Source organism: Chinchilla lanigera, unplaced genomic scaffold (assembly GCF_000276665.1).
Source record: "Chinchilla lanigera isolate Chin_1 unplaced genomic scaffold, ChiLan1.0 scaffold00006, whole genome shotgun sequence".
In the NCBI taxonomy this organism is placed as follows: Eukaryota; Metazoa; Chordata; class Mammalia; order Rodentia; family Chinchillidae; genus Chinchilla; species Chinchilla lanigera.
In genome coordinates, this window is record NW_004955407.1 from 34,436,499 (window position 1) to 34,448,904 (window position 12,406).

The 12,406-nt window shown below is 42.7% G+C and overlaps 1 long non-coding RNA gene across 1 annotated transcript in view; it reads left to right on the forward strand.

Moving 5' to 3' along the window:
* Positions 1 to 9,905, forward strand: part of LOC102003208 — a 16,630-nt gene extending 6,725 nt beyond the window's left edge. The window contains exons 2-3 of the long non-coding RNA XR_259606.1: positions 7,709 to 7,930; positions 9,758 to 9,905. This is a non-coding gene — a long non-coding RNA (uncharacterized LOC102003208). The remainder of the gene's footprint in view (positions 1 to 7,708; positions 7,931 to 9,757) is intronic.
* Positions 9,906 to 12,406: the final 2,501 nt, after the last annotated feature.

The window sequence follows — 12,406 nt, forward strand, 5'->3', positions numbered from 1 at the left end:
TCATCTCCTCCCTTCTTTGGGCTTTGGGCCTGACTTGTTCTTCTTTTTCTAAAAGTTTGAGATGAAGCATTAGGCTACTTGTTTGTTCTCTTTCTTTTAAGGTGATGAAATGTCTGAGAGTTAGATAGAGATGCTGTTTGTACAACACTGAAAATGTATAAATAGCACTCAAAACTTCATTTTAAAGTGGTAAATTTGATATTTGTGAATTTCACATTAGCTGAAGAAAAATGAGATCGTATGTGTAAAAATACATAAATTTGTAGTGATTTACTTAGGATTGCTCAGTTGTTTGGAAACTTTGCGGATGAAAGACTATGTAGATAGGTCAGAGTGAACCTGAAACTTCTAGTGACACTTTCTTTTCATCTACTTGTTTATTTTTCACTAAGTGCCACATACAATTGTATATATTTATTTTGTATCACATGATCTTTTGACATATGTGCACCTTGGGGAATGTTTAGATTGTGCTACTAACGTGTATTACCTCACTTTCTTAGTAATAAAAAAAACACTTCAAATCTATCTCAGCAACTTTCAAGTAAACAACCCATTGTTACTAACTCTAGTAACTGTGGTGAGGGATACATTTCCAAAATTTATTACTCCTGTGTAACTGAAGCTTTGTATCCTGTCACCAACATCTCCCAAGTCCTCCTGTCCTCAGTCCCTGGTGACTGCCATTCTTCTCTCTGCTTCTATGTATTCTGCTGTTTTGGATTCCACAAATAAGCTAGACCATGTAGAATTTGTCTTTCTATGCCTGACTATTTCAGTGAGTATAATCTTTGCAAGGTTCATCCATGTTGTTTTGACAAGGTTTATTATTTTGAAAGCTGAATAGTATTCCAGTGGGTGTCACTCTGAGTGTGTGTGAGTGTGTCTGTATATGTACCATATTTTCTTCATTCATCTGTTGATGGACTGATGAACACTTAGTTTGATTCTGTATCTTGGCTATTACTGATATTGTTGCAATGCACAGGAGAGTATATATATCTCTGAAACTGTGATTTTATAACCACCTAGTGAATCTTTCTTGAGAGATAGAAACTTTTCTCTGAATACCTCCTCCTCCACGTCTCATCTCTCATTGGTCAGAACTGAATCATATGCTTATTCTTACACCAATAATTGCAAAAGAGTAGGGATTATTCTCAGACCAATCAAGCCTCCTTGGAGATGCAGGTAAGGATGCTGTAAATGCTAGGACCATGGTTTGTGTGTGTGTGTGTGTGTGTGTGTGTGTGTGTGTGTGTGTGTGTGTGATGTGTAGACACTGGGGAAAATATTGGGTAATATAAGGACAAAACATAGTCACAGGAAGGCTGCAACCCATGGCAACATGGCATCTTCAAATTCCTAGGTCTCCACTGCAGTTTTGGCTTCACTTTCACAGCTTTACATGCTGCCTTCTCAGGACCACACTCAGGCTTTCTTCTGAAATCTGGGTGGAAGCCTTCCTGATCCCACAACACTTTTATTCTGCATGTACCTCAAACCAGCACCACATGGATGATGTTAAGGTCTGCTGGCAGCTCAAGCAGTAGCCAGGTACCTTTGGGTAATGACTGCTGCTGCATAGTGTACGTGCATGGCTGGTACTGTAAACTGAATCCTGAGACTCAATTGCCTAGGCACCCCTTCTTGAGCAGAGCATTCCAGGGCTCTCTCTTCCAAATCAAGTCTTGCGCTTTTGCACTTATAAGTATATGAAGGGTGGGTTCTCACAGACCCCAAATCGCTTCAAGGAATATTTCCTATCATCCTGTTGCAAAGTATTTGACTTCTTTTTAATTCCAATCTTGTCAGCAACCATCCCCTTCTCTGCTCTAACTTTACAAGTGCTTCCTTTCTGGTGAAACTAAACTTTTCAAATGTGTTTGCTCCTGATTTTTAATATAAAACAGATAAAAGTTGCTAGCAGCACCTCTGTGACAGCCTGAACTTCAGCCTGTGTTGAAGTTTCCTTTTCCAGATTAATTAATCCACTACCTTTAATCCCAGTCTCCCTGAAAGTTTCAGGACATGGACAAAATATAGACAAATTGTCTGCCAGAGTGCATTGCAAATGGTCTTGTGTCCACTGGCAATGGAGTCCATGTTCAGAGCTGAAACCTCCTGAGCCTGTTTTTTACTGTCTGCATACCTATCCGTACACTGTGGTCTCCAGAATTTCCCATCAAGCTCAACTTACAGCATTCTCTAGCTTCTCAAGTCAGCATGTGAAAACCTTTCCAAACTTCTGCATACCAGATTCAAAAGCTTCTAAACCACATGGTCAGGTAGTGTCACAGCAATGACCCCACTTCTCTAGTACCAAATATGTCTTATTTTCTTAATGAAAAATATATCCCTCCAAAGCCTCATGTGGTCATAAGGGGAGCCTTTCAGAGCTGGCTGGATTTAGGGTATGATGCTGGGAGTCAGGACGTAAGCTGGGATTGATTCACGGTGGAATACTAAGATTAAAGGTGCCCCACCAGGTCATTGCTCCAGTGACTCACCTTTTCCAATCTGGCACCATCTCCCAGTAGCACACTCAGATGCTTAACTCACCAGGAGATAAATCTACCAATGACTACAGTGTCCCCATGATTCAACTGTCCTCCATAAGCCCTGCCTCTGAATACATGAGAGTTTCAGGGAACAATCTAGATCCAAACCATAACAATATTTAAATCACATTTTTTTACATCCTGGGTCTTCTTACAATAAGGTGAGCTCCTCAAGTTTAGAGAATGTGTCTTATCTCCTTCTGTGCCCATCACTCCTTGCCTCAGGTCTGGCACATGGGTTGCTCATGGTCAAACATGAGAATGGCTTCCTGCCTAACCTGCAGCAATGTTGAACCATTCATGCTCAGACGTAGCCATGATCAGGACCTCTATGTCTTTCAATTGTCTGAAACCATTTGGACTTTGACTTCTAAGCCAACCTCTGGTTGATATATAAGTGACTCTTTTTTGGACTCCAGGCACCGAACTGTTTTACCTGTCCCTTGATTTTGGCTATGAGAATGGTGCTAGCTGTTCAATACCAACTCCAAGCATCTATATTCCCAATGCAGGTGCCACAGTTTGAGTTGCTCTGAACAGATCTGAAGAGAGAAGATTTGGCACAAGCATTTTATTAGGGAGGTGATTTCAGTAAACATTGTAAAAGAGTAGGGAAGTGGAAAAGAAGGTGAGGTGGAAAGCGAAGAAGAAATATCTCAATTAGTTGGTTTCATTATAATAGGATGTAGTTTCAGACCCTGCTAGGGTCCCTGAACAGTTTTAATAAACAAAACGTACATGATCCTTTCAGAGGCAAAGACAATAATGTACTTATTCACTGTTACAGCCACTCATTATTGAAGGTCACTCTGGAAATTATGGGGATCCTATCAGTTCTGTATGTGGGTTTGTGTCCAGGGTCACTCAGGAGAGACAATAAGGTGTGAGCAGGGGGCAGGTAACCTCTGAGACAGAACACAAGGAAATGGGTGGGCCACACATGACATCTGTTCAAAGGAAGAATGATGGTCAACAGTCCTTGGCAGAAATGTTCCAAGAGGATCGTGAAACTCAGCTGGTGCAGCAGTGACCATACTAGTTTCTCAGGGCTGCTTTAATACATCATCCCAAGCCAGGTAACTTATTGCATCACATTTCTGGAAGATAGAAGTGTGACAAAATCAAGCTCCCGCTAATGACCTGAGGGAAGAATCTGACCCAATTCTCTTTCCTCCTGACATCTGGTAGCCTCATGCATCCTTGGCTTGGAAATGGCCTTCTTCTCCCTGTGTTTTAAGATTGTCCATCTTTCCCTCATGCATGTCTGCCCAAATTTTTCCTTTTTATAAAGACATTCATCATTTTGAATTGGAATTTATACCAGGAAATCACTTTAACTTGATGATCTCTATAAAGACCCCATTCAATAAACTCATACTGAATTTCTAAGGGTTAGGTCTCCAATACTAGTTTTTTTTTGTTTTTTTTGAGGTGAGATAGCGGACATAATTCAACTCAAGGTGACCAAAAAATAGAAACTGATATCTGTGTCCCACATAATGTCTTTAGATGGGTGGATACTCAACAGAAATTGTACCATTAGCTGGATGTTTTAGAGCAATCCCCCCAAACAACCACCCCTGTATACTTTCACTTTTCTTGCTCACCACATTAAGGAGGGAAGTGGATCAAAGTCAACAGATAAACAAACTATCGCTGAAGTCACACATATTATGAACATGCAGGAAGAACCATGATGGTCTGCAGAAATGGTTGGGTTATTCTGTCCAAGTAGGAGATTGACTGGAGCATGGGAGGCATATAGGGCAAATGAGAAAATCTACAGGGGAGTCTTTAAAGGCTTCAAAAATAGGATGTAAGGGAAAAGCAGAAAGGAATTTGATAATTTTCCCTAAAGACAAGGAGACTGAGGTGTGGCTAGGCAGCTCCCCCACATTTGCCAGGTGGCCAAAGACACTCCTCTTCCTACTGAGAAGAGAGTGGTGGGAAAGAGAGGCTTAAACTGAATGGGGTATTGGGGCAGGATGAATGGAAGCACTTTCCAGAGTTCGCCTGCATGATTTAGGTCCTCTGGGATTATTTTCCAAGCAGTAAAGACTTCACTTTTGCACAGTGAACAACTGTTAATGCAGACTGTCTTTACTTGCACCCGCTCATTTAATTCTCCTGCCATTCCTCTGAGGCAACAGAGTAGGTCACACTGTACCAATTGCAAACTCCAGCGATTTACATGATTAGCCTATAAAACGCTTTGTTTTTACTAGTTCATGGTTCCTCAACATAAGCACAGTTGTAGCTGGGGCCAGATAATTCTCTCCTGGCAGGAGGTGTCCTGTGCATTATGGGCTGTTTAGCAACACCTCTGATTCTCTGCCCTATAAATGCCAATAGCAGCCCTAGGTCTGAAACCTTTAACTATTTCCAATCATTGCCAAATGTTCCCTGGAGGTAACAATCACCCCTGGTTGAGAATCACTGATTAGGCTACATTCCTCCAAATGTAGTTTAAGCATTTTATTTTTTTTATCATCTGGGGACATGAGCAGTATTATTGTTCATTTTAAAAACATTTGTGAAAAATGAAAAGCCATAGCCACTGACTTCTAGAAGCTCACAGACCACCAGGAAATGTCTTGCCTTCTCCGCACAGTGAGAGGGTGAGTGTCATGTCACATGGCCAAACAGCAGAGTTCATGGGAGCCTCAAGACATCCAAGCATCATTAGGGAGAGAAATTTCCACAAAGAAGGGCTGAAACTAAAATATTAAAGGATGAGTATGCTTTACTTGCTAGAGCTTGTCGTTTATGCCATCATATCAAGTTTTTTATTCTAGTCAAGAGCCATTAGACTATAGACCATGGGTCAAAGCATCTGTTTGGGCCCAGTCTCTGTTTTTATATATAAAAAAGTTTTATTGGAACACAGTCAGGTTATTCATTATGTATGATCTATAGTTGCTTTGGGACCACAGTGGCAGAAGTCAATAGTTGCAAGAGTCCATGAGTTTTGCAAAGTAAAAAACACAAGTTATCTGGTCCTTGACAGAAAAAAGAAATGTGCTGACACCTGTGCAGGTCATGGGGTTATAAAGGACAGGGAATTTACTCGGTATCTGTTCTACAGTGTCAGTGCTGTTCTCAGTGATTTAGGTGAGACTGTCTACAATATACCAAGCTCTGTGGTTTATAGATGCTTCCTAAATTCACCTGTGCAATGACCTCAAAGAAGATATATTGCCTCCCCAGGTCAACAAGTGGAGGTTTAGATAAAAGGTGAAATTGTCGAATTCATATAGGTAAATGCTAGCTTCAAGTTCCCATTTTATTAACTTCAATGTCATTAACACTCCATGAACATTAGTTTCCTCATCTAGCAGAAGCAAATCAAGGAACACACTTTTCTTCAACGTATAAGCTTTCTTCTGAATGGTTGGTAATAGGGATACTTCTAACACCACAATGACACTGAGTTACTAGGTAAGGATTCTGCTCTGTGTTCTATTAGCACTAAGTTTGGGCCCAGCTGGCTTCAATAATCAAGTCGTAGTCGATTCCTTGTACACTGTTTGTAGCTCACATCAGTCAAAGCTTCCTTCCCCATCTCAAAGCTAAGTTGGCAAGTCTGGGGAAATGAATAAAACTCAAGCTTGGAGTTAAAAGAGGGATGAGAACAGAGACACAAATGAATCTGCCCTGTAAAGAGTTTAGAGATCTTGGAGGCCACGTTAAAGACCTTCCCTAAATCAACCCAGGATGGTGCTGCCTGGGTGGTGGAGGAACTCGACACGCCCTGAACATCTGATGTTTGCCTCTCACTGCCCCAGCTAAGGAAGCAGACTGGTGGGTAAGAGAGATGTGAGGAACTGTGCAGCTGGGCCTCAAGCAAAATGGATAAGGCCTCCCTCTCCTTGCTTTGCTTTTGCCCTGGGTGCTCAGCAAAGTGCTTTTTTGGGTGAACACATATCACTAGGCACGCGTGTAAAACATGATTGTTCATTATGGGACAATTAATGGAACCACCATAGATGTGATACACAAAGCACATTAACTCCATTGTCTCATTTGGTCCTAATAGTCATTCTTTGTGCTAGCTTCTGGTATTAGCCCATTTTACAGGTGTGAAAGGTGAGACATGGGGACTTTAAGCAACTTGCCCAACATCATGTAAGTCCTAAGACTATAAAGAACATCTTCCTAACTCTGAGGCATATGACAGTCATATCCCTAAGGAAAGCAGGGTTCCCAATGAAGGGCACTTCCTGCTTGGGAGCAGGGAACCATTCTGGTCTCTCTGAGCCAGTGTAGTCCTGGAGTGTGTGACTTCCAAGTCTCCGCCCTTGCCAAGCCCATGCAGATGGGCTGCGGGTGTGTCAGATGCTTAGACAGCTCAGACCCACACGTAGGGAGCATGTGTAACCAATCAGTGTAGGAAAACAGAAGGAAACGGTGCAGGCCCCCCATGTGTACAGCATGTGGAAGGTATCTGAGCAGCAGAAGAAAGAGGTGTGAAAGCCCCCAGTGCCGCAGGCCAGAGGCGGCAGCTTGAGTCCACATGGTGAGATCTACCTCTCCCAGCCCCACTGAGGGCTGTTGTAGCCTGGGCTCCCAGGGCCAGCCGGGATCCATCCTGAGCAGTGTGGGAAGTGTAGGCAGAGAGGGTAACCCCCTTCCCATGCTCGGCTAGCTACAGCTGCCTTTCTGCTCAGAGGTTCATCCAGCTTCAGGATCCTTGCAGAGACTGGAGGAAGAGTCTCTGTTCTCAGTGGCCCCCACCAGTGTACTCACAGACAGGAGTTCTCCAGCAGAGTCGCCCTCTAGCAGACAGTGCCCATCCCAGAACCCTCACTTTAGTGGCCTCTTGCCATGATTGGGTCCCCAAGAGATAAGTGTAGATCCAAACCTCTGGAACCTATAAATATGACCTTATTTGGAAATAGGTTTTAATGGACTGAATTGGGTCTCTCCCTTTCATATAATGCATATGGATCTGGAAATTAAGATCTAAAAGGTGATTACAGTTAAATGAAGCCATAAAGGTGGAGCTTCAATCCTATAGTACTCAGGCTTTAAAACAAAAGGAAGAGGGTGTTATATAAGATCTCTATTTTCACTATATAAGGACATAGCAGGAAGGAAAGAGTACTCAACAGGAACTAAATCTGTCAAACTTTGATCTTTATTTTCAGCCTTCAGAACTGTGAAAAATAAATCTATACTGTTGAATCTCCTCAGCCTATGGTGTTTGGTTATAACAACCGAGAAGACCAAGACTTGAGTCTTTCACAGAGATAATCAGGTTCCTAAAAGGCATTCATTTAGGTGGGTCCTGATCCAAGAGACAAGCTACAAAGACAGGCATGCACAGAAGAGACCAGGAGCAGACACACGGGGAATATAGGAGAAGGAAGGTAAGGAGGGGTAGAAATTGAAGTGACGCAAACACAAGCCAGAAATGTCTGCCACTCCTAGAATCTGGAGGAGGCAAGAAAGGATCCATCCTTAGAAGCTTTACAGAGAAAGAATGGCACTGCTAATACCTTCATTTTGAACTACTGGTCTCGAGAACTCTAAGAAAATAAATTTTGTTATTTTAAACCAAACTGCCATGTTATGTTTGACACATTGTGTCAACTTGAGGAGTCTAGATGCCTAACTAAGTGAATCAGCAGTTCTGCATCCTGGGGTGAAAAGGAAATGCCCTTATGCCCTGGGAGGTTGTTCATTGTGTCAACTGGAGAAGTTTAGAAGGTTAACTGTGTGATTCAGCAGGAGGCCAGAGTCCTCAGTTTGTATTCATCCGGAGCCCGTGCAAGAGAAGGGCATGGAGATGGTGTGGGCATGGGCGGACAGCAGATATACAGTGTAAGGAAGGAAAAGAGGCTTGCTCCTCCCCCCTTCTGCTCTTGCTGCTTTTGCTGCTCCCCCTGCCCCTGGACATGAACTGTTGCCCTCTGCCATGTGCCACTCTGCCTTGGAACCAGCTGATTACAGGCTGAAACCTCCACAAACTGTGAACTAAATAAACCTTTCCTTCCTTAATGTTGAGCATTGGGTATTTTGTCTCAGCAATGAGAGAAAAGTAACCACCACAGACCAAATTTGTAGAAGTGTATTACAGCAGCACTAGAGAACCAATGTGGCCATCCATACAGGAATGCCAGCTTTAAATGCAAGTGTTTTTTGGGAAAAAATTACTACAGTGGTGCTCTTGATTCTGCTCTATGGATTTTTTTCAGTAAATTATTCCCAAATTTTGGCTCTTGCACTATTATTAGTGAGCAAGACTGTGTAAACATCTGGCTGTATCAAGTGGCAACTGTGTCTCTGGGAGCAGACGAAGAAGGTGTCAGCCCCTCCTCCCCTTAGGTCACACTGACACGGATGGGATCCTGCTGCTCAGGCTCCTGACCGCTGTGCACCACGACTCATGTGGAATGGCAAGCTCTGCTCGCTTGGATTGGCTTTGGAGCTCTCCAGCATGCCCTATTTCAAGTGTGTTATTTATCTCCAGTTGGAAGGTGAAGTTGCTCTGTAGCTGGCAGGCAGCCATGGAAACTATAAAGGTCGGAAATTAGGTATTGGTCTGTAGTCATTAAGAGAGAAGTCATGCTCCAAAACTGAGGGACTATATTAGCTGTTAGCCGTTTGACAACCTCATGCCAGCCTCTCTAGCTGGTCCACACAGCACTGAACTATAAACCTTGAGTGACACTATGGAATGCCCCTGCCAGAGCAAGGGTACTATGAAGAATCAGATGCCAGCCTCCACTGGGCTGCACGGGACTGGTGTTCTTGTTCAGTGGGAGGCTCCTAATGTACAAGGGTAAGAATGAACAGGGATTAGCAAGACAAATAAGGAGGAATAAAATATGAGGGGGTGCTAGCTGCTCAGACATGGGTCCCTGGTACATGAGGGGAAAACTGCACGGAAGAGCAAATTTTCCTCTGGGACCATTAGGGGAAGAAATTAGAGATACTGCTAAGAAGATAGAGTGGCTATCCAAATGGGTAAACTTCTCATGTGCCCTGAAACACATGTTGAATTAGGTTCTTATTGCTGCCACAACAGATTACCCCAAACCTAACAGTTTAAAATAATCTAAACTTATTATCTTATAATTCTGAAGGTCAGGAATTCTAAATTGGTCTTAGGGGCCTAAATTAAAGGTAGTAGCAGGCCTGTATTCTTCATGGAGGCTCTAGCAGAGGAGCCATTTATTTCTTTGTCTTTCCAGCTTCCAGAAATTGCTCGTATTCCTCGGTTCAGGAGAGAAGTGAATGGAGTACTGAATTCCCAGCTCTACTTCCACTGTAACAACTCTGAGTCAGATCCTCCAGTCCCTCTCTTATAAGAACCTGTGTGATTACATTGGAGCCACCCAGATAAGGTAGGATTATCCTTATCTCAAGATCTTTACCTCAATCCTATCTACAAGGTCCCTTCTGCCATGTCAGATAACACACTGGCAGGTTCTAGGAAATTAATCTGTCTACCATACATATCTCTGTAGGTGCAAACATGCATTTCCAAAGGGAAGTGGCATCTTCTGGAACCAGTGCCCAGCAGGAAATTACACCCTGAAAACGTACTCTGAGACCACATCCTTTAGTCCGTCCACCACTCTCCTCCCACCGCTTTCACCCCACTTCATCTGTCCCCTAATTTGCAGAGCACAAAGTCTAATCAGTAGGAGTTAAATGTGGATTTAGCTAAACCTGGATTCATCATTCTTCAATTTTTAAAAGTTAAATTATCTCAACTGAATTGCTTTCCACAGCAAAATATGAATGACTCCCTTCCTGTGAATTGTAGTAGGAGTACAGGAGCTAGCTTAGCATGGAGAATATACAGACTAAGAGCTCAGTACATGTTCTTTCTCTCCTCATCTTTTCCTGGCAAAGCTGTTCTCTTTGCCATTCTTTGGTCCTGGGTGCCTCTTTTGCTGAGACTCGGCTCATCCTTAGTGCCCATGTGTTTCTTGTCCGCCCACATTTCTGGCCACTGTTCTCATCTTTTCTGTCTCCCTAGATATTGTTACTTGTTCCAGGGACTTTAGCAATCTCCTCTCTTCAATATGATGAGCCCCATACTTTCATCTCTAAGTGTTTCAAAGAGTTCTGGACTTTTGTTCCAGTGACCTGAAAAGCATCACTATGGGTGTCCCATTAACACAATCAACTCAAACAAAACATTCTCTCCCATCTGCCTCCCTCTGGTTCTTCCACCAGGACTGGGTCCAGTTGTTCTAGCTTTTGTTTAACTCTCTTCCCTTCTTCTGCAGCCCTACCTCTCAATAGGCTTGGAAGACAGCACTCTTTCCCACGTACATTTTCAGACCTAGAGATGGCTAGTCCCTGCATGTTTGCCATTCCTTACTAGTTCCCCAAGCTTATGCATCCGAAAAGAGTTCCTTTCATTAAATTATCTCTAATAGCCACAACTTGGTGGCTGAACATTTGTTTCAAGTGAGGAGCCTGACAGCTATGTATGGTAAGCACAAACAAATATTAGCAAATATTTTCATCATTGTTGTTTTTTTCTTCACCTATGATCATAACACCCAACAAAGACCCAGAGCCTATCTTCAGGTCATGGTAAGAATGATAGAATGCAAACTTTTAGTTTGCACCACTCTCATGGAAAATAAACCTCTGAAAGAGCCTGAGGACTCTGAGAACAAGTTGCGACATGTTGCACTTTTTTCTCTCTGTTTGCTGGTGAGATATAGGTCATAAAAATGTCATACTTATGCTCAAGGCCATCTCAGCAATATACAGTTTACTTCCAAGTTTGAAGTACGTCATCCAACTCTGTCCACAGCACTGGGAGCACTTCATTACAGATTTTCCCCGCTCCCCCCTGCAACTTTCCCTAGGCGGGTTCCTAAAGTAGCAAATCCAACAAAAACTCACTGATTGCAGTGGAATGTACCAGCTCATGTTGGAAAAGGTCAGTTCGCTGCGTGGCATCCTGTCACACACACACAAAATCAGCTTAGTCAGAAGCATGTGCCATGTGACTAATGGTGCGACCTGAATTGAGCATTGTGCACTGTAGTCTCAGCAGGTGTCCCTGTCACTCCACAAGACCCCGTGTCCAATGGGCAATGCCAAATGCTGCCAAGAACCCTTGGTAAATGACTGCAGAAAAATCTCTAGCGTCTGTCTGCTGTGAGCTGTTTCTGTACTGGGTACACTCTCAGCACCCCGTAGTGAGCCCATGTCCAAAGCCAAACAGAACTTGGGTTGAAAAGCAGAAGCTGTACAGGCCAAACAGGAGAAGCACTGTATGCATGTCTTAAATTAACTTTATTCAACAAGTTCAGGAAGTTACAGAAACATGGATCAACCATTCGCCAGTGGAGGAGAAAACAGAGAAAGGACTAGTGGAGTTAATTGTGATGAGAGGGAAGTTATAAGGCTCCTATTTAGGAGAGCTGTGCCTCCAAATTCTAACAGCACTGTATATGAAAACCTTGAGTTACTTTCTATCTGGAAAACAACATTCCATAAATAATTAAAAGTGAAAGAACAAATGATTGCCTCTGAGTGGGTGGGGATTGCCTGGGAAAGAACACAAGAGCGCTATCTGAACTGATCATCTTGTCCCATAGCCTGATAAGGGTTGAAATATATACATCTATGCATTTATCAAAGTTTCCAGAATGGTACATGTCAGATCTATGCATTTCACTGCAGGCAGTTTTTTTCATAAAGTAATACATAAACAAATATTGAACTCTTGCTAATGACAAGCATATGGAAGTATTTACAGATCAAATCTACCAATGTCTGCGAATTACCTCAAAAGACATCAAAAATAAGATGGAATTATGAATGGTTATAAATATGAGTAGACAGATCTAGTATAAAGTGAGTATCAC